This window comes from Pinus tabuliformis, chromosome 1_1 (genome assembly GCF_031772625.1).
Source record: "Pinus tabuliformis cultivar Carrire ecotype Pingquan chromosome 1_1, CPIR1, whole genome shotgun sequence".
Lineage (NCBI taxonomy): Eukaryota > Viridiplantae > Streptophyta > Pinopsida > Pinales > Pinaceae > Pinus > Pinus tabuliformis.
This window is the reverse complement of record NC_142297.1, coordinates 377836503-377859761: the sequence shown is the minus strand read 5'-3', so window position 1 is coordinate 377859761 and position 23259 is coordinate 377836503.

Genomic DNA, 23259 nt, shown 5'->3' with positions numbered 1-23259 from the left:
TGTTTTCAGCCTCCATCGCCCTAAATCCCATTAGTTGTTGTCAACCTCCATCACTCTACTTCCTGAAGAAACCATCAATAGCGTAAAGATGAACCCCTAATCCTTTACCTTTTTTACTAGCGCATCATATTGAAAATTTTAAGACAAAAGATTTATTTTGTCTTAAAATTCCCCTCCATGTAGTAGTCTAGAATGCAATGACATACTTTAGGAAATTGGTTCACTAAATTATTGCCTAAGGTAAAATAAGGTTTTAATATGTAAAAACGTATCCTACATAACACATATTTCATTAAAATTGGAAATTTTACATTACAAGGAAATCACTAGAATTGAGATTTTTGGTTATTTTGAAATTATATATCCATTATTTAATTCCAAATTTAATGAAATGTGTGTTAGATGGTGCATTTTGATAAACCTAGTAATACATGACTAGGTGATCATTTTTTGGGTGATAAAAGGTTGTTGCCCAACATAAGAGTTTGAGGAGCATATCGTATGATGGAAATATGTTATAGCTTCACTTTCACAAAACATCAAAGGGAAGTCATAGGGAGAGAGAGAGATCACTCAAGTAATGGGAAGGAGTGAAGTTCGAGGGGGTGAAACCTACCTATGAGATAAAAGTTTCCTTTATTGAGGAGTACAATATCTCAATAAGGTGGGAGAGATATACCCATACCTATGAGATAACTGAGTACAAAAGATAATGGTGTGCATAAAAATCTAGGTCTGAGGTACATAGTACATGATACATGATATGCTGGCATCAATGGGGCAAAAAATGATACAATGAGATAATGATCCCCATATACATAATTTCCTTGAATATAGTGGCCAATATTGATACAATTAAGTATGTTGATTTGAGGACATGAGACATAATTCCCCCACGTTGGTGTGGTGAAGGGGGGGGGGGGAGATCACAACCAAAGAAGCCCTAATGAATAGGAGAGGTATTTAAATATCTCAATGGACCATTTTAAGTAGAGGTTCATGTTGTGAGTTATGTAATCAGCAGAAACAAAGCCATTCAAATAAAAATAACTTCTTCTAAGGCTATTTCATAATTTTCTTACATATAGGTATGTGAGGGGCTACCTGAAGGGACATCCCCTCATGAGGTTGAGAACATCTCACACATACCTCAGAAAATCTAGGAAAATATGCTAGATCACTAAACCACCAAGTGTATGTTTCTTGATCGTGCGGTAATGAGTTGAAATTGAGCATGCGAAAAAAAACCAATTTAAAGGGAAAAAAATGATTCACTTTCCTTGATTAGAGGCACTAAGAAAGGATGAAAGATGAAAACAACATACACCATCCTCTAGACTACTCTCCTGGAACAAATGTGTTGATGTTAACAAAAGAAGGCCCACCAGAGTTTAGGCAGTTATGAATCCTTAACAAAGGCACAAGGATCATAGTATTATGGCTAATAATGACTGACAACGGGGATGATAATTGGAAGATATGGGAACTCGTGGAGTTATGATTTACCTTGTCAGAGCATAACATTCAAGGTTGACCTCGTAGTGACTGACATAATTCCATAAGGGATGGTTAATTACTCAGATAGAGGATTTTCGAAGGCACATGAGGATAGATGGAGGTCAAATATAAGAAAAATGGGATGAATGCAACACATGGATAATATATTGTAACAGGACTCAATGGGACTTTGAAAAGGCTCTGTAGATGTAGTGGTGACTCATCTCTAATTCTTTGAAGAAAGGTGACTATATGATGCTTTTGCATGGGAAAGGCCTGCAATGCACCATAATACAATGAGCAAATAGTGATCACTCATGACAGAACTTGACTCATAATTCTAAAATTTCAAAGGAAAAGTCATTTGAGAGTACATGTCACTCATATTAAAAGATTTGATTTAATGTGCCAAAGTGAGACCTGATGGAAAAAATGGCTTTGTGGTGAAGTTTCAAATTACGAGAAACATGGAGTCCCATTGTACAGATCGGTGAGAGAATTCCAACAGTGCTGATGGTTTGTCAAACCAAGCTACCATTTACTCCTAATGGCCAAAAAGAACTGAAGTTTTTCCTATAAAAGGGCTTCTTGCCCCCAATTTCAATTCATTTGTACATTGATTTGTTGGAGAATTTAGAGAAGAGTAAGAGGTAGTAAATCTTGTTGAGATCGTAGCAGAGTCGTTGGATTTCAAATCTATGACTTAGTAGGTGGCCTTACTTGTCTAGAAATGGCATTAATGCCTCTTGGAAGGATGGTTTGTCATGAAGAATTAAGGAAAGAAGGTTGTCCATTTAATTTATGAAAAAGAGACATTGTGTGTGGAAAAGATACAAGTGAAAAGATGTTTATTTTTAAAATAGACAATATCTCCTATCTCTCTCTCATACCAATCCCAAAATCAATAAGGAATATTGTTTAGATTTAATGCCCCCAGCTACATTTTTGAGACATAGTTAGGATTCTTAAGAAAATTAGCCAAAAGGTAACACAATCCTTGTTATTGTCAGACCTATGCATTAGGGATTTCTCTAAGATCCACATTAACAAGCATCTTTCCATGTCCTTAATATTCTCAATAAAAATAACATACTTTGTGGTGTTGATGGGTAATCTCTATTTAGTTTCTGCTTTTATGGATCTCGGGGAATTCATAAACATAAACTTCTTAGACTAAATAAGAAGCGATCGATTTGTAATATTTTTTTTTTGTGGATATGGTTAAAGTGGACAGAATCTACCCATGGTATTTACCATGGTAGTTGCCCATGGCATTGACCCATGATATTTGCCTTTGTTTTTCGAGCGAAAACAATAAAATAATGTCTCTGGAGATTCACTGAAGAATATAAAAGGGGATAGGAGCCTAGCAATGTAATCATTGAGAGTTATTTACCTATTTTTCTATTGTTGAGAGCTTGTCAAGGCAAGTTATAGTTGATCCCAGGGATGAAAACCCCATGGGAGTAATTTCTCTGATGGATCCATCGAGGATCTAAGATTGTGCTTCAACATATTTAATTTCTCTGTTGATGGGAAGCCATACATGCCAAGGCACGAGCTTTAGTAGTGCTTCTGTGGGCATGTAATTTTGTTTATATTTATTTACATAAATAAGATGCTGCATTCTCATATCTTTATTGTGTTCGATGTTTTTACTGCAAGAATTTTATTAGAACACCTACAATGTACCAGAACTGATTAAAATTTTGATGATTGGGAAATTACAGTGGTATCAGAGCTATGCATCCTGCTAGCTTGAGGGTTTTATTGGAAAATTCTAAATTATTTGCAGGGTTATTTGGAGGTTTCATGCAGGGAACTTTGGTGGAATTTATGCTCACCCTAGCCAACATTTCCATCTTCGATGGTATTTCGTATCATCCTAGTTGGTTCTATTTTTCAGTTGATTGAAAGGAGAATTTTCTACATTATTTTGAGAGTTATTATTTTATTGCAAACAAAAGAGAAAACATTACTTTGCCAAATTTTTAGATTGGACCTGGGTCTGCTTTACCATATTTATCCATTCAAGTTTACGGGGTCGAGATCGAACCCCTATCAGATTTGAGGGTCTCTTTTCAATTGTATTGCAAGGCTGTGAGATTTGTTGTAGGAAGTACTACCATCTTGACTATAATTTGATTACAGGTCTATAGAAATCCAACGGAAGAGTTCATCTCCTTCTAGTGGGTCAAACACCAAGGGTTCAAAGGCTAAATTCTGAGCACAAGTATCATATCGGATTATATCTGTTTCATTTCAAGATCAATGGTATGAATATATTTTTGTAATCTATATTGGAAAGAGGTTGGATCATTTAAATCTAAGGAGGAGACCTTGCCTTTTGATTCCATTTTTAACAAACTCATAGATATAAAGTGTCTCCTTGAAATAATTGTGGATTGATTTCATTGGACGTAAAAAAGGTCAAATTGCAAAGGTTGGAAGGTCGAGTTTCTAAACTTGATCCAAAGGAAGAATATAAATTGTTTAATCAAGCTCATCCTAGGATTGAGGTTGAACCCATAGCCAAACTTCGAGATTGATCAATTGGAGGCCACATTTCTCTTCCAAAGACTGAGGGTTTCAAGGGTCCTTGCTCCACGCATTTTCCAAAGTTCTTTCTCTTGTAGTGTTTTCTTCTCAAAGATGTACGAAAAGAACCCACTTAGGACTGTGGATGATAAGCAATATCAATAATATAAATCGCTGCTAAAAATTGTAGATTTGCAAAAAATGATAGAAACAAAACCTGCGAAAGTCCTAATCTATGACATAATCATAGTTAAAAAACAAAAAGAAACAGTAATAACTCAAATAATCCAATGCAAACTATATATACAAAGAATAAATTTTGTTATAACACCTGTGAAGGGAACAACTAAATGTTACCTATTCCCCTCTATGGGATGGGTTCTTGGCTATCCTCAAACGTATTCATCTTCTTTAAAGTCTCTCTCCTCTATAATGTGAAAACCCAACAAATAAAATTTTTGAGCTTAATGGGAACTCAAATGGTAGAGAAATGGAGTGCATCAATGAAAATAGTCAAAAGTGAATAATGAATGGAAAACCCTTCTATTTATAATAAAATATTGAGTTATCCTTGAATAATGAGCAATAATAAAATATTATTAACCCCATTCTTGGAATAACCAGTTGGAATATTTTATTGTATTTGGTTAGGAGGGAAAAAATATTTAAACTTTTATTTAGAAAGAATAAATAAATAAATGATTTATTTGTCATCTCAAAAAAGTGGTTAAGGAATAATAAAGAAATAATGATTTATTTAAATATTCCCAAGGGATTTTTCAAATTTGATAAGGAATAATTATTAATTATTCAGAGAGAAAAATAAGATAATTAATAATTTATGTGTTGATTTTTCATAATTGGGTGAAATATGACAAGGAATAATAATTGAACAATGGTTTAATTAATTATTCCTAGAAGGAAATCAAATAAATAGTGATTTATTTAATTATTCTGCATGAGTTTAATTATATATTACTTAACAAAGGTGGTTTATTAAGTAATTTTTCATAGTGAAAGAAATTTTACTATTGTAAAATTTGCTTTACATGGTGTAGTTTGATCCATCTAGTAAATTAGGCTAGATGATCAATATTTTTGTGATAACAGATTCCCATCCAACGTACCAATGTTAGGCGGAAAACATATCACTGGACTGTGTTGTAAAGACATAATCACTACACAACAAGGTGGAGTGAGAGAGAGAGAGAGAGACCAATACAACTGAAGCAGGAGGATAGGGATAGAGGGGGCAAGACCAATGCAAGTCACCTTTTATGTTGTGGTACTGGACCTCAATGAGGTGAGGGAGGCATACATATACCCACCGAGATAACTTAGTACAAAAATAATGGTGTGCTGAGAAAAATCAAACTATGCAATGAAGTACATGTTGAATGGTACATGACATGTTGGCATAACTGAGTCAGAAAATAATACAATGTGTCCCATATATATAATGCACCTGGAAAAATATGAGCCAGGATTGAATATAATATGAACTGATTACATGAGATATAATCGTCGTTCCCTCAAAAAATGGGTTGGACGGAGGGTAGAACAGCCGAAGAAGCCCTGATGAACAAGGAAGGGATCTACAAAACTAAATGGATCCTCTGAAGGACATGTGCATGCTATGGACATTGTGATTGGTAGGAACTGAACCCATTATATTTGTGGAACTAAATATAAGGTTGTAGAATAATAGGAATGCATCTGAGCATGTGGGGGGCGACCTTAAGGGCCACCCGCTCATGATGTCTCAAACATCTCACCCACACCTAGGAACCACTAGTACAATCTATTTCATCACTAGACCATCAAGTGTATGGATCACAAACATGAAACAACCAAGTCAAAGGGCAATAATGAGTCCCTCTACTCAATCCAAAGTACCGAACAAGAATGGAAGATGGAACCAAGATACACCACCCTCTAGGTCATTCTTATGGAATAAATGAGCTGATGTCAATAGAATAGGGCCCACGATAGGTGAGGCAATGAGGATCCTCAACTAAGGTATGAGGGAAAATAGTAATGTGACTGATGGACTGACACTAGGTATAATGGAAAATGAGGGATTGAGGGACAAATAGACGACTTCCCTTGTCAGAGCATAAAGTGCATGGTTGACCTGGTAGCAACTGACTCAACTCCGGATGGGATGCAGACAGTATGAATGGAGGCCAAAATGGGTAAGACAGGATGAACGATATCAAAATATGGATGGAATACTATGATATGATATAATGGGATACGAAACAGACTCCATGGATGCAAGGGTGACTCATTGCGGATGCTCTAAACAAGGGTGATGCGATGACGCTGCCACATAGAATAGGCCCGGTGGGGACCATGAAAAAATGAGTAAATGATGGTTACACATGATGAAAATTGACATGTGAGATGACAAGTTCCAAGGGAAGGTGGTCCCCAAATTACAAGCATCACATATGAAGAAATCCGATTTTGAGAGGTGATGAAGTGACCCTTCTTGGAAAAATGGCTTCCTAGTGAAGTTTCAAATCATCCAAAACTGAGAAAGACTCATTATAGTACTCGATGAGAGATTTCCAATGATGTTGATGGTTCATCAAGCTGAGCTACCATTTGGTCAAAGCGAGCGATAGAAAAATTGTGGATTTTTCTATGAAAGGACATTTTCCCTCCAATTGGAATTCATTTTTTAAGTGAGTTGTGGTAAATTTGGAGAGGAGGAAAAGGCCCTAAATCTTGTGGAGATCATAGTGGACAAACCGACCATCAGAATTAGGATCTGCGACTTTCAGGTAGGTGGCCTTACTCATCTCTTCAATTTCAGTTATTTATTTTGTGATTTTTGGCTCCTGGTAGCTCCCTGGGAGACCCTTGCTCCTCTTCATGGTCTAATCACACTTTTTGTGCCTAGAAGTGAAATTTGGATCACAGGAAACAAGTGAAAACCTGTGAGCTCACACTTTCTGGGCATAAAACTGTGATTTGGGGCTGAAAAGAGGGGTGGTTTTCTTGCTTGGTGGGGGTTGTAGGTTGATTAGTGTAGACCAGTGTTTTCTTCTCTCAACTGACAAGACATGTGGTGTTTTGTATGTATGGTAGAGACAAAAATCAACTAGTGTGAGTGAGACTTGGATACCCTCTGATCCAAGATTCAAATGGATTACGGGGTTCAAGGGGCATTGGCTTGCTATGGAGTTCTCAAGTTGGTAGAGAACCCATTGATGAGGGTAGGTAAGCCCTTGCTATTGAGAAGTCTGAGCTATTGGGGTCCAGACCATGAGGTATTTGTCATGTAGGGGCACAATATTGAGCTCACATTACAAGATATTTATTTCTTCACCGGACTCCCTCCCCTTAGAGTGGTGTAGGATATACAACTAGTGTTTCCATTTGGGAGGAACATTACAAAGTTTGTGGAGCGCCATTGTCCACATGATGTGCATGTGAAGGGCACAACTATCCCGATTTGTGATTTGGACCAGTTGGAGACATAGGCTGTTTCCACAGCTATGCTATGGGTCTTGGATAGCCATACATTCTGCCACATCACTGGACGGAAGATGATGCTGTTTGAGAGTGTTTTGGCTAGGACCTACTATGGGTGGGCGGAGATGATGCTTTCATCAGTGAAACGATAGCTAAGTCTATGCAGGTCAACCATGACTATGTTTCTGGTGCAGTACTATGCACATTCTTCTTTGAGAAGATACCCACCATCCTTCCTCATGTATAGATCCGATATGGGGGCCCACAGGAGCCCAGGATCCACCACTAGGGGTAGCTACTACGGAGAGGAGGACGGGGAGTCAGAAGGGTATTCCAACCCGCATTTTTTGCACATTGGGATTAGATGCTCCTCTAGATTGATGATTATCCTTATAGCGGTCTGAACTATCAGGGAGATCATGACTTGCCAGTTTCAGTCAGGCAAGAATGGGGACCAAACGATAATTGTTAAGTTTCTATTTTTATGGTTCATTTCATATTTTTATCACATGTATATGGTACTACGTGTAAAATATGTGGTATGTAGACCTAGCACTGGTAAAATCAGCAAGAAATGCAGGACGAGCCACAGTGCTTGTGGCTATAGATTGTGGAACATTGTCATCTTGTCAGGGTCTAGAGGATAGTGTGCTACTCATTCATCTACACCACAGATGTGGGGTACTCTTGATGAGAGTTTTTGAGCACGGATGGCATGAGCTAGATGATAGATACATATATGAGTGTAACAAGCTTCCCTTAGTGTGGCGAGGTATCATACAATGCATGGCGATGGCTAGTCATGATCTACGTGTAGGTAGGGCAGAGCCTTTGGTACATGATCCTTCCGATAGTGAATAGATATGGGGACATGTGGGTCCCTTTAATTTTGATTTTTGTAACATGTTATGGAAATGTCGGATGTATTTACAACTATGGGCTCCGAACACTTATATGATACATAATATGATTATGAATTTTTATATCATGATGATGGTTCGCCATGTGTTTTGTTTATGTTTGTCTTCTGTGGTATACATATGATAAATTCCAATCATAAATTTTATTTGCAATGGTATCTACATAGTTATTTTGGGCTCTAGGATCTTAACTAAAAGTAATGGTTTCAAATTCACGTACCAACAGCTTAACATACATATATTTCTAAATATGACTTGGTTATGCACATGATACTCACCATTCAATTCCATGACAAGTAGCAAGGAATATAAGCAAACATGAATATGAAGGATGTGATGAGAAAGGGAATCGACTTACAAACATACCACTGCATCATATTTGGCCTAGTTATTGGTGGTAGATCCAATGCACACGTCATTCAAATGGACTATTGTATGCAAGGGGGTAAAAATGGCCCAGGCTGTCGAGGCTATATTCATGGAGAAGCGACTTGCACCATCAACATGACTAATATATGGTGTGGATGATGGATCCATCTGAAAGGTGCAAAAGAAGATAGATGAGATGATGTATCCTACCTAACTTCAGGACAGAAATAAAGACATGCAAATCAAATGGATAAGCTATGAGACAAATTTCTTTAGGTAGATTGCATTGGGCTTATTAGGAAGGAAATGGCCTTTAGTGATCCAAGTGGATCTCGAGACACCAAAACGATGGATAAGGCTTGAAATTCAAAATGGAAAAAAGCAGAATTTGGTGGCATCAGGTGAGAGGGATCGTCTTCCTCATCATGGTGGCAAGAATGGTTCATTAATCTGAGATCGTTTGCAAAAGATAGTGTCATGTGGAAAGAGTCGTTAGTGCGGACACAACCGACCTCCCTAGAAGCAAAAGCTTTCTAGTGACAAACAAGACAAATAAAGCTACCTTTCTCTAAACATGCATTGGAAATACAAGTAATCAGGGGATCTTTAACATACCTTTAGTCCAACGCTTTGTAGTAGTCCAGCCTCCCTGATCCGGATGAGCTCCTCCTTCTCTTCGAAACCTGCATTCACTAACAAGCCAAAAGATTAAATAGCACCTGATAAACTCATAAAACAATACATATCCATCATACAGACCAAGGAGTATATGAAACAAACCATGAATAACAATCTGTTGAGAAAAATAAGTTCATTTGCATTAAAAGGTAACAAAAGGAACCATTACAACCTGAGCCTTGGTGTTGTGCAAGTCCCTCCTAGGGTCCAGCAAGAGTTTTCCTTTACTTTGATAAGCTCACCCACTCTCAAATAAGGCTAGGAAAGGATGGGAATCTCTCCTCTCAAGCTTTACAAGGGAGTCCTAATTCTAGCAGCATCTACCCTTAGGAATGTTCAGCTTTCAACCTCCCTCCTTTTGGCCCAATGCCTGTAACTATAGTGCTCTAGAAGAAGTTATTCAGGTCCACCATCAATGGGATAAGCCCCTCTTTGGATGGGATAGCTCCCCTCTTGATGGGATAAGTTCCTCTTTGGTAGGGATACATGAACCATCTGGAGGCGCTTCATACACGTCAAACAAGCTTCTAGAAGGCTCTAGAAATGACCACAAGTAACTTTTTTGGAGTGAAACTTGCGCCTTTTGACCTTTACAGGAGTACGCACCCATTGATTTACATACAGAGCATACAAGTACGCAGGTATTGTGAACTTGGAGTGCGTACACGCAGGTAAGGCTAAGAGAAACTGCGTACCCAGAGATATATAGATTTTAATGACTTTTTCTCTTTCTTGAAGTTTGACATGGAGAGCAGAGGTATGAGGCTTGCCAAGGAGGATAGTATGACAGTTGATGGAGCCATACTAACTGTAAGTAGTCATGGTGACAAATTTTAGTGTAACAGATTACCCCCTAAAGTGCGAAGCCTGTAGTAGATAAGGGTTTCATATCATCTAGGAAGGGTGAAGTACTTTATCATTTCAAGGATTATCTTGTGGAGAGCCCAGTCAGAACCTGCAAGTATTCAACACAAAATACATATATATGATCATATCATCGCTGAGGTAGGCATTCCCATACTCAGATTGAAAACTTTAACTAATTGACTATCTACTGCTCTGATACAGGAATGATTCTGCAGTACATCATAATCATAGACTTTTGTAGACACAGTATGGACAAAACCATCTGTTTATAGTTAGTCTACTGTATAATGTATACAAAACTCCTCACAGCCTGGATGGTGGAAACTAGATCCAGGGTCTTCATTTCTACTTCCCGAGCAGGTATGATTCTATCCATGTGAATAAATGAGTTGATGTCGAACATGGTAGAAACCACTTGATTACCAGTCAATGATGTAAATTGTTAACAAGCGTGAGAGAAACCACCAGTGATGTCAATGGTTCTCAAAGTACCCAGTACAATCCATGAGATGTGAATGAATGAGTTGATGTCGAACATTTCACGGAATCCTTCGATCGAAAGTCAATGATGTAGACTGTCGTCAAAGGCCAGAAACCTGCCATTGATGCATGCAGACTTCAAGGTACTGACGATCCCTAGGTCATCTTTCTAGATAATGTGTTGATGTCGATAGAAAGCGACCTGTTGCAGGCAAGCCCACAACATGAAATCATAGATCAAGTTGAAGAAATGTAGCTGTAAGGACTGACTCAGGGATGGTCAAAATGGATGACGAGTATTTTGCAGATGAATGTTTATTGCAGAGACCTCTTGAACACATAACGACATGACAGATGGTTTGGTGATATTTGACCCAAAGTTAATACCCGACTGAAGAATTTCAATGTGTTTGATCAACTGTGAGGCAAAGGATTTCACAACCTAGGTGAATGCAAAATGTCATGTTCAAGAGTGGTAAAAAGGCTTCTTCTGAGACAAAGGATAACAAATGGGCTCATTTTTCTCTCTTTTCCCCCACCATTTCTGGCAAGTACCTCTTTATTTTTTACAAGCTTGAGGAGGATAACATATGCTTGATTATAAGCTCATCCTTCGGATGAGTCCAACTTATTTTTGATTCGAACCCTAAGAAGGAGTGGTCCGTTCCTGTTTGTAATCGAACAGGTCCTTTACTGTGAAATTTTAACGAGTCCAGTATAGGAGAAACTCAGCGTTTTTCATTTTTAGAGAGTCTGAAAAAACTTAAGAAGACTCCAGGTTGAACTTTTTCGTAAAGTTGTGTCTCCCAAGCCCGAAAAAGTATAAAATAATACTTGAGAGAACCACTTAGTCTTGCGACCAAGGATTATTTTCATGATTAGTGCCTCTGACCTGAAAAGTAAAAAGCGATCAAGGGCACGTCGTTTTATTTCCGTATCGAGTTTGAAACGACAAAAACCCGACAATCTTTTCCTGTTTTTACGGTCAGAAAAGAGCTATAAGGGGACCGTGTTTTAATTCCGTTTTAGCGAGTGTAAAAGAAATGCTCGGCAATCTTTTCATGTTTTAGGAGTCAGAAAAGGGCTTAAAAGATGACTCTGATGTTTTGGTTCGTGAAAAAATGATAATTTTCCTTGAAAGTCCTTTTGTCTTGCACAAAACGACACATTACTCATACCTGTTTAAGATAAGAAAAAATGCATTGAGAAATATCCTTCCATGGTGAAAAATAAACAAACTTAGCATTCATTTATCCAAAAACCTATAAAAAGACCTTTTACCATGTCATTTTTACCATTTTACTATTGAAGGAGAGAAAAGGGGCTTTTGGCAAGAAACTTCCCGAGGACTTTGCGGAGAATCTGACCGTCGGAATCGAGTGCCGTCTCTTTTAGGTATTTCACAACATCCTCCTCTTTGTTTTCATCCGTTTAGAATTTCATTTTAAGCCCTAGTTTGATTTTTTGAGGGCTTTGGGATTTTAGGATCCACCTTTTGGGATACGCAGGTGCCCCATGGGCGACCTGCGTACCCCGACATTTTCGTTAATGGGAAAATGGCCGGAGTACGCAGCCTACCTTCAGAAAAGCTGCGTCCCCATGCTCTGTTTCTAAACGCGGGGTGCGTACTCCGCGCAAAGAAATTTCAAAACCCCAAATCTCAAAAGTAAACCATCAATTTTTGATTTAATGAATTCTAATGAATGTTTTCTGGTGTGTAGATTGCCCACCATGCTTGATTGGCGCGAAAGAGAACATGAAGATGTCGATTTGGCCGCAATAGATCATCAACCCTCCATTGATGCTTTGAAGGCATGCAGTCTCTACAAATACTGGGCCATACCTGGCATGAGGGCCCAGGTGCGATTCTTAGAATGGCTGGTTGAAAGGTGGAATGTTCAGGATCAATGCTTCTACATCGGAGGGCACCAGCTCGAGATAGAGCCGTCAAACATATATTTTCTCACTGGTTTGCTTAATAGGGGTGAGCAACTGACTCTGTCCGGGACTAGGCCGGGTGGCCAATCCCTTGCTAGCCTCCGGCTAGAGTGGTGCAACAATCCGAACTAGGAGAAAGGGATAGAAATCAAATACGTATCCCTGCCTGAACTTATGGTAATTGCCTTTACAGTTACCAAACTCTGCGGCACAGCCGCTTTGCATATTGCTACCGGGTCCCAAATGCGGATGGCGATAGATTGCTACCGAGGCACCATTTTCAATTGGTGTGACGTTGTGTTGGCCAATATGAAGGGCCAACTGACTAGGGCAAAGAACGGGCAATTAAAGACCTTTGGGTATGGGCCTCTAGTTGTGAGCTTTGCCCTAGAGAGGGTTCCGATGCTGATCCAACAGCATCTCACTGTTGCAGCTGGGCCTCCTCGGGAGCCAAAGTTGATGCGATGGGTTGCGGTGATGGCCCGGCATCCTGATGAGGAAGCGGGAGTTGTCCGATTTCCTGCGGGTTACTTTCACTGGTTGGAGGACTAGGTCTTTGCGATCCAGGATTTTCCTTATGCCGGAGTAGATTTTCGCGGTGATCTGGACATGGTTCTTCCATAGGGAGAACAATGGGACGACAGGGGTACTTCATTTTTCACAAGTTTTTTTAAATTATTTAGTTTTTTTTTGTTTCTTATATCGTCTCAAAACTGACAGTGACAAATTTCAAAATGCAGATGTAGGTCCACAGCGTCTGGCCAATCTCCGGCCATTCGAGAGAAGAATACCAGTTGCACCAGCACCGGCCCCGCAGGATGCGGCTGTAGAGACCTTAGTCGAGCTGGAACAAGACCTAGAGCGTCTCACGGCGGACATACCAGAGACGACTATAGACGATATTCCTATCCGACTTTAGCGCTATGTGGTCGCAGTCCCAGGACCTTTCAGGAGGTTCCTGTGTAGGGTAGCACGGGCAGTGATCTCGTATAGAGAGCACCACCAGTGATTGGCTAGTCACTTTTTGTAGACACATATGACATTTTTGGTTTCTGTACTTATCATTTTTGCCGATCATAAGGTGTTTTTCAACCTATGATCGAAGACGATGTATATTTTTGACACACTCCTATCTATATATATATCATTATTACCGGCTTATCTTGCTAAACATGTATTATGAAATGTTTTTAAATTTACATTTATGATTATTGCAAATGTCTGTCTAACATTCGAGAAGCAATTGCATCTGCTAATGTATTTAATGACCTTGGAATATGCTGATATTCAATGTAATCAAATTCACGTTCCAAGAGGCGCACTCTCAAAAATAACCTTAATAACACTGGATTTCTAATGGCATATACTCTATTAAGCTGTAATACAATGAGTTCAGAATCTAACCTCACTATCAAACTCCGAATCCCAAATGAAATAGATTCAGATAATAACTCAATCACTGCACTGTATTCTGCAATGTTGTTTGTTGTTTGACCGAGGCTCACCCCATGCATAGAAACTAACTCGTCAGAGGGCGAATAGATAACCCAAGTTGCGGAAGAGATATTCCGTGTACTACGACAAGCACCATCAGCAAATCCAATGTACGTTTGGAGAGGCGTCGACATCTGCAATATCAAGAGTAAAACCAAGATAAGCCAGAATAACGACGAAAACACACTTTCTAAGCTAAGCACACTGTCTAAACTAACAAACACACCAGCTAGAAAGAAAAAACTAACCTAACTAAATCTCCATACCCATCATTTAAGCATAATACCTCTTTAGGTAAAGTCCATTTCTGGGCTTACCCAAAGAGTCCCCATCAAAATCTACCAGCTCATAGGCCCCTTTTGCTAGCTTTCTCTTGACAATGTAGGGCCCATGCCACATAGGAACGAATTTACCAGCACCCAATTTATCGTTAGCTTGATCATATAATAGCACTAGGTCTCCTTCCAAAAAATTATGAGGGGTCACGTTGCGATCATACTAAGCTTTCATCCTTTTTGCGTGAGTCTCGATTGCCAATGCAGCGTCACGTCGAGTCTCATCTAATTTAGCTAAGTATAATAGACGCTTCTCCTCTTCAGAAGTAGCTGGAATTAATTCGATAGCCATTTGAAGTGATGGGATTTCGCATTCAATGGGAAACACTGCTTCCAAACCATAAACTAGTTGGAAAGGAGTGAACCCTGTTGATGTTTTCAATGAGGTTCGGTACGCCCAAAGCGCTGAAAATAACATGTTGTGCCAATTCGACCAATGAATACCAATGATTCGTCGGATCACGATAACTAGAACTTTGTTGATGGACTCAACCAAAACGTTTGCTTGGGGATAATATGGAGTAGAACTATCATGACGCAAACCAAACTGGCTTGTAAGTTCTGTCATCATAATGTTTCGAAAATGGCGCCCATGGTCAGTGATTATCGCTTGTGGGACACCAAACCTAGCAATAATATGATTGAATACGAAAATCGCAGCTGTCTTGCCGTCAGCCTCGAATGTAGGCATCGCCTCGGCCCACTTAGTAAAATAATCAACCGCAAGGATGATATACGCATGCCCCCCGGCTGAGTGAGGGTTACATGTAATAAAGTCGATACCCCATTTAGCAAAAGGACCAACGACAATTATAGGGTGGAGAGGAGCAGGTGGTGCGCGCATCTTGCGATCAAACACTTGACAGTTGTGGCATTTTCAGACCGCAATGATACAATCTTTAACATGGACAGCCAGAAGTAGCCGGCACGCAACACCTTCTGAGCTGTGGCATACCCAGACATATGACCGCCACACGCTCCAGAATGACAATCATTCATAACCCTTTCTGCCTCTTCATGAGTTAAACAATGGCGAAAAACCAAATCTGCCCCACGACGATAAAGAGTATCTCCAATAATTTTGTACTGTTGGCACTGGAATCGAATTTTTCGGCGTTCCGACTTTGAAGCCTCGGGCTGAAAGGATTGGGTTTGGAGATAGACAATTATATCTCCATACCATGGATCTAAAGTGCTGATGAGAAACAGAGATTGGTCCGCAATGGGTTCCTCTGCCACAGTTTCCGTGTCAGCACGCGGGAAGTCACACATCAATTCCGCAAAAACTAAAGATTTCTTAGACTTAGATTTTTCAAACTCCAAGTTGAACTCTTGCAAGATAACAATCCATTTAGAGTACTTGCCCCCTAGCAACTGTTTAGTCAAAATGTAAATCATAGGGTTGCAATCTGAAATGACTGTAGTTTTATGGAGAAGAATGTAATGACGAAAACGTTGGACAACCTGAACAGCTGCCAGGGCCAATTTCTCCACATGCGAATATTTTAGCTCAGTGGGATTTAACGTCCTACTAAGATAATATATCACATGTTCCGTTTCGAATTCATCTTCCTGTACTAAGACCATTCCAATAGTGGAATGAGCGGCGGCGAGGTACAAAAAGTAATCCTGGTTGTAGTTGGGAGGATGCAGCAATGGTGCATGGGTCAACACGTGCTTTAGCGCATCGAAAGATTTCTGAGCTATCTCATCCCAAGAAAATTGAGCATTTTGTTTCAACAACCGGGTAAAACCCTTGGTAATCTCGGCGTAGTTAGGAATGAATCGGCGTAAAAAATTTTCTTTCCCTTGCAAACTTTGGAGTTGGCGCAGACTCGAAGGAGGAGGCAATTTGATGATAGCTTCGACCTTCGAGGGATCGAAGCAAATGCCGGCTTTTGAAACTACAAATCCCAGCAATCGTCCCACTTCTATGCAGAAGACACATTTGTGTGGGTTCAACCGTATACGATAATGCCTACACCTCATAAAAATTGCTCGTAAATGGACAAGGTGATCAGCTCGACACAAGGAGTGAGCGGGCAAATCATCGAGATACGGTTGCACAATGTGCTTGATGTCATGAAATGCATAAGACATCACCGTTTGAAAAGTGGCTCCAGCATTCTTAAGCCCAAAAGGTAATTTGCAATAAGCAAATGTCCCCCATGGACAGATGAAAGCCGTTTTTGGTTGATCGACAGGTAGAATATTGATTTGGTTGTAACCGGAAAAACCGTCCATAAAGGAAAATATTTCACTGCCGGCACAATCATCAATTATTTGATCGATATAGGGCGTGGGATAGTTGTCCTTGGGACAAGCACGATCGATATCCCTATAGTCGATACATATTCTTATTGTTCCCTATTTTTTATTAACCGAAACAATATTCGATACCCAATCCGTTAACGGGATCGGATAAATGAAACCTGCTTTCAACAGCTTCTCAACTTCTACTTTAATTGCAGCTGCTTTCTGAGGGTGGATTTGACGCAGACGTTGCCGAATGGGTTTAGCGTCCGGGTAAGTCTTGATCTCATGAACAACAATGGAGGGATTAATTCCTGGCATTTCCTCATAGGACCAGGCAAACACGTCGCGGAATTCTTGAAATAGGGCCTTGTATGTTTGAATTTCGTCATCTAAACACGAGGCACCTATATGTATGTGTTCAAAAATTCCCGGCTTTACTGAAATGTCAATGGGAATAGTGTGAGAAATGTTTCTCAAATTCATCTCTGAATCAGGATGTTTCATTGGACTCTGAGCCTCTTTGACATATTCAACGGTAAATATTGATGAGAAATTGTTTTCAAAACGATCATCCTCAGGTAAAAACGAAGATCTATGATGGAGATCTTCCCATGGTAAATCGTCTACGCACAGGATTTTACAAAGTTGTTCGTCAGATGACACAACTTCGGGAAACGTTATTAACTCCAAGGTTGATGCGAAAAGGGATTCCTCACGGACCACATTCATTTGGTCGATTTGGGTTGAACTTGGGTCGGAAAAAGACTGCACGGCTTCATAAGCAATTTCATATGGTCTCAAAGGCATTGAATCACCGAATGAGTCTATCTAAAATTCAGATGGGACAATCCAAGGATCGTCATAAATAATAGTGTATGAAGTTATCATATGAATGAATGTGAATGAAGGGTCTGCGTTGATTGGAGGAAAAGGAAAAGTTCCCAGTAAACCAGAATCTTTAACTAATCCTACGCCAACATCCTTATAAGGGATAGTCGTTTTACCGACATGCTGGATACTCTCTGAAGAGGCTGGGTCGGATGAAAAATAAGCCAGCTGGTCTATTGTCACGATCTTGCCATTATGTGGAAACTTTATTACTCTAAAAGACCGATGAAACGACCGCTGTCATAGCGTAAGACCAACTTCGACCCAAGAGAAGGTTGTAGTCTAGAGGGGCATCAACTACCTCCACGTCCAGACTAACGGTTTTTCCTTCAACCCCTATAGGCAAATCCTGTAAAATGCCAAACGGATGGAACCCACGGCCATCAAAGGCCTTAAGAATTGTTGGGGATTGGTTCAGCGAAGGAGAACCAAGCGATCTCCAACACTGAATCGACATAATACACGTGGAAGCTCCCTCGTCAATTACAGTCCGATGAATAGGCCTGTTTTTTACTATCACTGGAATCTGGAAAGCCATCTGATGAGGGAGACGCAGTGTACTATTTTCTAGATCAAAGATTATCAGGTTCGGGTCCTGAACATCAACAGCTCCTATAGCCGACAAAAGTAATTTTCGCTGTGCTGGACATGATTGCAGCACTTCTAAAGCCGACATTGCTGAGGATGAAACAGCTAAATCCTCAACAATGTTGTAATTCTGGGCCGCTCTCGCATGTGGATTGAAAGCAGACCTTCGAAGTACACCCTTGGCGGGCGGTTTTATTACTAAGTCAGGGTTAGGTTTCTCAATCTGTAGTGGATCGGAACCGGGAGCTGAGGTTGATCGGAACCGGGAGCTGAGAAGATTCTGCTTCTTTCGATCCATCAACAGGACTTTTACTACCATAATCGTGAGATCGAGTCGTAATCCTTACATGAGACATCATCAATATGGGTTCTTTAGTGTCACTCGAGGAAGAATCTATCATCTTACTCTCCTGCTTTGGAAATGGATCTTTCAAAACAGCAGGAGTTTAGGAACCTTTGACGATTTTCACAACCTCGGCCCGATGGGGGCAATCTCTTGTAAAATGATCCTCTTCACAAATTAGACAAGGATATCGAGGTTTGCGCTTTTCGTCATTGGATTCCGACTTTTCTGTTTTCTCCTTTAGAGTCTTGTCTGCTTTACCCTTCTTCTTCGCACCATTTTTTGATTTAGCCGCAGATGACTCTACAGCGTGAATATCGGCGGAAATTTCAGGAGAAGACTCCTGTCGAGGAATCTGGTAAGGTTATAATGGGCGAAGAATTCTTTGAAGATTTCTTCTTGCTTTTAGTATTTACCATACCAATCATGCCATCAGCAGCATGAGATCCCGAAGGAGCAGCAGCGATTTGATTTGACTTTGGAAGATCTGGGATCTTTTCATGTAACATACCTGACTGAGTATAAACTAAGTCAAGGTACTGTGCTTGAGCAATTACTTGCTCTTCAGTAACTACTCCAGCCTTAGCTACATCTTCAGTAATCTTCGGTAATAATGATTTAACAAAACATTCAGCTAAGATTTGGTCCGGGATAAAAACTTTCACTAATCGCCGTCGACGTCTCCATTCATGTATATGATCAGAAATATAAGTGGATGTCGACTGTTTTAGTGAAGTTAGTAGCTCCGTGCCATTATCATATCTGACCGACAACTGAAAATGAGTTAGGAACGAGGTAGCTAACTGACTAAAATTGTAAAAAGAGGCCTGTGGTAACTCAATGTACCACTTGGCTGGGAGACCAATGAGCGTACGCTGGAAAAGACGTAAGCGGATCGAATCATCCGAGATGGAATTTGAAGCACACCAGAGGTGGTAAGTCATCACATGATTGGACGGATCCTCTCCAAACTTACCTTCGAACTTGGGTATATCACTGGGAAACTTATTTGGCATTGGCGGCCAGAACGAAAGATATTGTATTGGATCGTTCGTTAGGCGCGACAAGTCTGGTAAATCCAAAGTTGCGATAAACGGTAATTGTCGATTAGGATCCCTAAAACTCTGGGTCGCAAGACCAGTCCCAAGAGGAGGATATCCAGGATAACTTGGAATAGGAATCGCATTCGGGATATTATATCCTCCTGGAAAACCAGGATTAACTGGACCGTACTGGGGTTGCTGAGGTTGTTGATAAGTGTACCCAGGATACGGTTGATACTGGTAAACCGACTGTTGGACAGCAGGCCCGTATTGGTACTGTCCCTGGTACGGTTGATAAGTGAATTGTGGTTGGCTAGTGACAACCGTACTTAAACCAGGTTGTCCTGCAGGCATCTGAACCGTAGTTTGAATCGTAGATCCAGACAATGGTAAAGATGTCTGAGGAGTAGTTGCAGAGACAGTAGAAACCGGAGCTGTCGATACTCCAGAAGCAAGTGTGGTGGAAGGAGCAGATGTTGCGGTAGTTGTAGCAGCCGTTGTTTGAGATGGAGTACTAGGTGCAATTGGCAGCTGAGTAACTACCGAAGTTACAGAAGTTTGAACATTAGACTGGACTGGTTGTTGGGATGGACCAGCAACTAAAGGTTGTCCAGCTTGAGATGACAACTGTATACTTGGCTGCAATACCTGTTGAACTTGCGATGGATCCCACACTATGTTCATTTCGGGGTAATTACCCATGACAGGTTGAGGATATTTAGATCCATAACCAGATTGAGGATAGGATTGATAACTGAAAGGCACAGTTCCCGTACCTTGAACATATGACTAACCTTGAGGTGGTTGATAACCTTGAGCTAAATACTGATACTAGGGTTGACGTTGACCTTGAGGTTGATACCCTTGAGGTAAATACTGATACTGAGGTTGACCCTGGGGTACATATTGAGGCTGGGGTTGACCTTGAGGAATGTATTGTACTATGGGTACATACTGTCCTTGAGGTTGCCCCCCAGACGCAATTTGTGTACCTTGAGGTTGCCCCCCAGGCAGTAATTGGCCACCTTGAGGTTGAGAACCGGGAACTGAACCTGACATCATGTAAATGTCTCCTACACCCAACGGTTTATTACCATTGTTTCCAGCTAATAACCCATGTTCAATGGGTTGAGGAGATGCTCCCGCAAAAGTACCAGAAAGTGACTGATACCCGGAAGGAACAGAAGGACCGCCGTACAAGAAAGATTCAGGAGATTGAGTGAACACGGACGACTGACCAGACATATTTACAGGAGTATAAATACCTCCAGGTGGAAAAGGAGTTCGAGGTGGAGAAAAACGTATCCCTGAGTTGTCTAAATAATTTGTTAACGAAAGGTACCAAGTAGTACTTCTAGGAGGACTGTAAAAGATAGATTCACGCTCCCTAAGATCAATAGTAGGTTGATCTTCAAGGATAGATATGCCTAATTCTTCCTCTGGAGCAAGTTCTTCAATAGCTATCAAACCAGCAGGAAGATTTTCGGTGATGACTCTTTCTACCCTAGGTGAATCAGGTGCACTAGAAGTTGGAGTAACAGGTTCAGATACTTCAGGTTCTCCACCTATATCACTAGTAGATGAAAAACTACCAGCAAGCTCGGAAACTGCAACTGCTTCGAGATTATAACCTGTTTCTAGACCTTGATAATCTTGATGGACTACCAATGATGATTCTCCTTCTTCCGGTGAACCTACTTTACTGCCACTAGGAGTTACAAGGACCTTTAAACATTCGTAATGACTCGGGACCTCTTCAGGAGGTTCGCCCCGCAATCTACGGGACTTCCTCAACAAATCGGCCATGGTAACAATCTCAGGAGACTTGCCCCGAAGTCTACGAGACTGTCTCGGTAATTCAGCCACAGTTAAAAACTTTTAACTACTGCACACACAAACAAAGTAAAATCTCAAAGCAAACCACCTAAAGTCTCTAAAGAACCAAACAAATTTGAATCACACGCCTAAAGAATCTAGGGCGTCAAACCATGCACAAACAGTAGCCTTCCGGACCGAAAACACTAGTTGGAGATGAAACCCAACATCGCCAAATTCAGTACAGAAGTGGTGGGCGGAACAGTTACCCCGGTAACCTGCTTAATGAATAGACCGGCACAAGTTCCTCCACTTTAACCTTCTCGAGTGAAGTGAACCCCCCGGAAAATCCAAGTGAGTCTAGCCGACGTCTGCTCCAGGTACAGTGGGATCTTCCCTCCACCGTCACCTCGGTATAATCCTAAAGATAATGGTCACTAAGGTTACCAACAGCAACAAATGCACCTGGGGGAACAGTCTACACTCCGATAGCATGCAAGGGCAGAGTATCAAGCTCAATCCCCTTGCCGGCTCCTTGACAATAATCCAAGGTTTACCGACAAGTGACCCCTGGCTCCTCGACAATGGTTAATCCGAGGTTTACCGTTTGTAATACGTGCGTGTCTGGCGTCGTTCCCAACGAGGGAGGATTGATCCCCTCACTGGTTTGGACATGAGCTTGTGCTTCTCCTTTAAGAGGAGCTTTCCCAAAGTACAAATGAAACATTTGGATTTATCCTACCACAAGATGAGCTACTTGTTTGGTTTTGTTGTCTTGGAGAGTTAATTACTCTCCTACTCCAAGACACTAGCCTGACCTATATTGGTGTTTCAGAGCCCTAGTAAATAAAAGTTACTAAGTTGATTTTACTTTAAGCGTTAATTTTATGGCTTTCTTAAAGACAAAAAGGTAGTGGAGATGAAACTGATGGTGTGTAGACTCGACCGAAATCCACTAAAAAGATGCACTTAGGATGATTTATACTAATTTTTCCTTTTTCAATGAATTCCCTAGCTAAGAGAGTTGGAGAATGCAAAATTGATATAAAACAACTTTCTTGGCAATGAAAAACAAAGAAACAAACTCTTTATCTTTTCAAAACATACGACACATGACCACTAATCACTTCACGAAAATTCCTTTTTCTTTCAAAGACACAAATGCTACCAAAGCAAATTTTCCTTCAAAAGATATTTTTGTATTTTTTCCTAATTAATAAAGCATGTAAAACTTACTTTAACAAAAATCAAAGTTAAAAAAGCTATGGCAATCAAATCAAATCAATTCCACTCAAAATCAAATCTAAGAGAAAAGCACCTAAAAGTAAAACTAACGAGTCAAAAGCTTACTAAAGATGATTCCTGGATGTTTTACTCAGTCAAAATGTAACTAAGGACTAGTTAATGCAGAACAAAAAACTAGTCAAAAACAAAAATCGAAATCTTTTTGTTCTTTTCTCAAGAATAAAATTCAAAGTTCAAACAACAAACTTTTTCGAGATTCGCAAAGAGAAGACACAAAGGTAGGTCTCTCACAAGGGTGAATTCTATGACAGGCCCGACTCCTAAGAGGACTGAACAAAACCAAGGAGATCCAAAGTTTGACAACCTCTAACGCCAAAGTCACTACAGGACCAGTTAAAAATCAAACCCTAAGGCAAAATCCCTATGAATTTCACTAAAACCCTCGACACTGACGAAACAAGCTTAGGTGAAGATTTATGGCA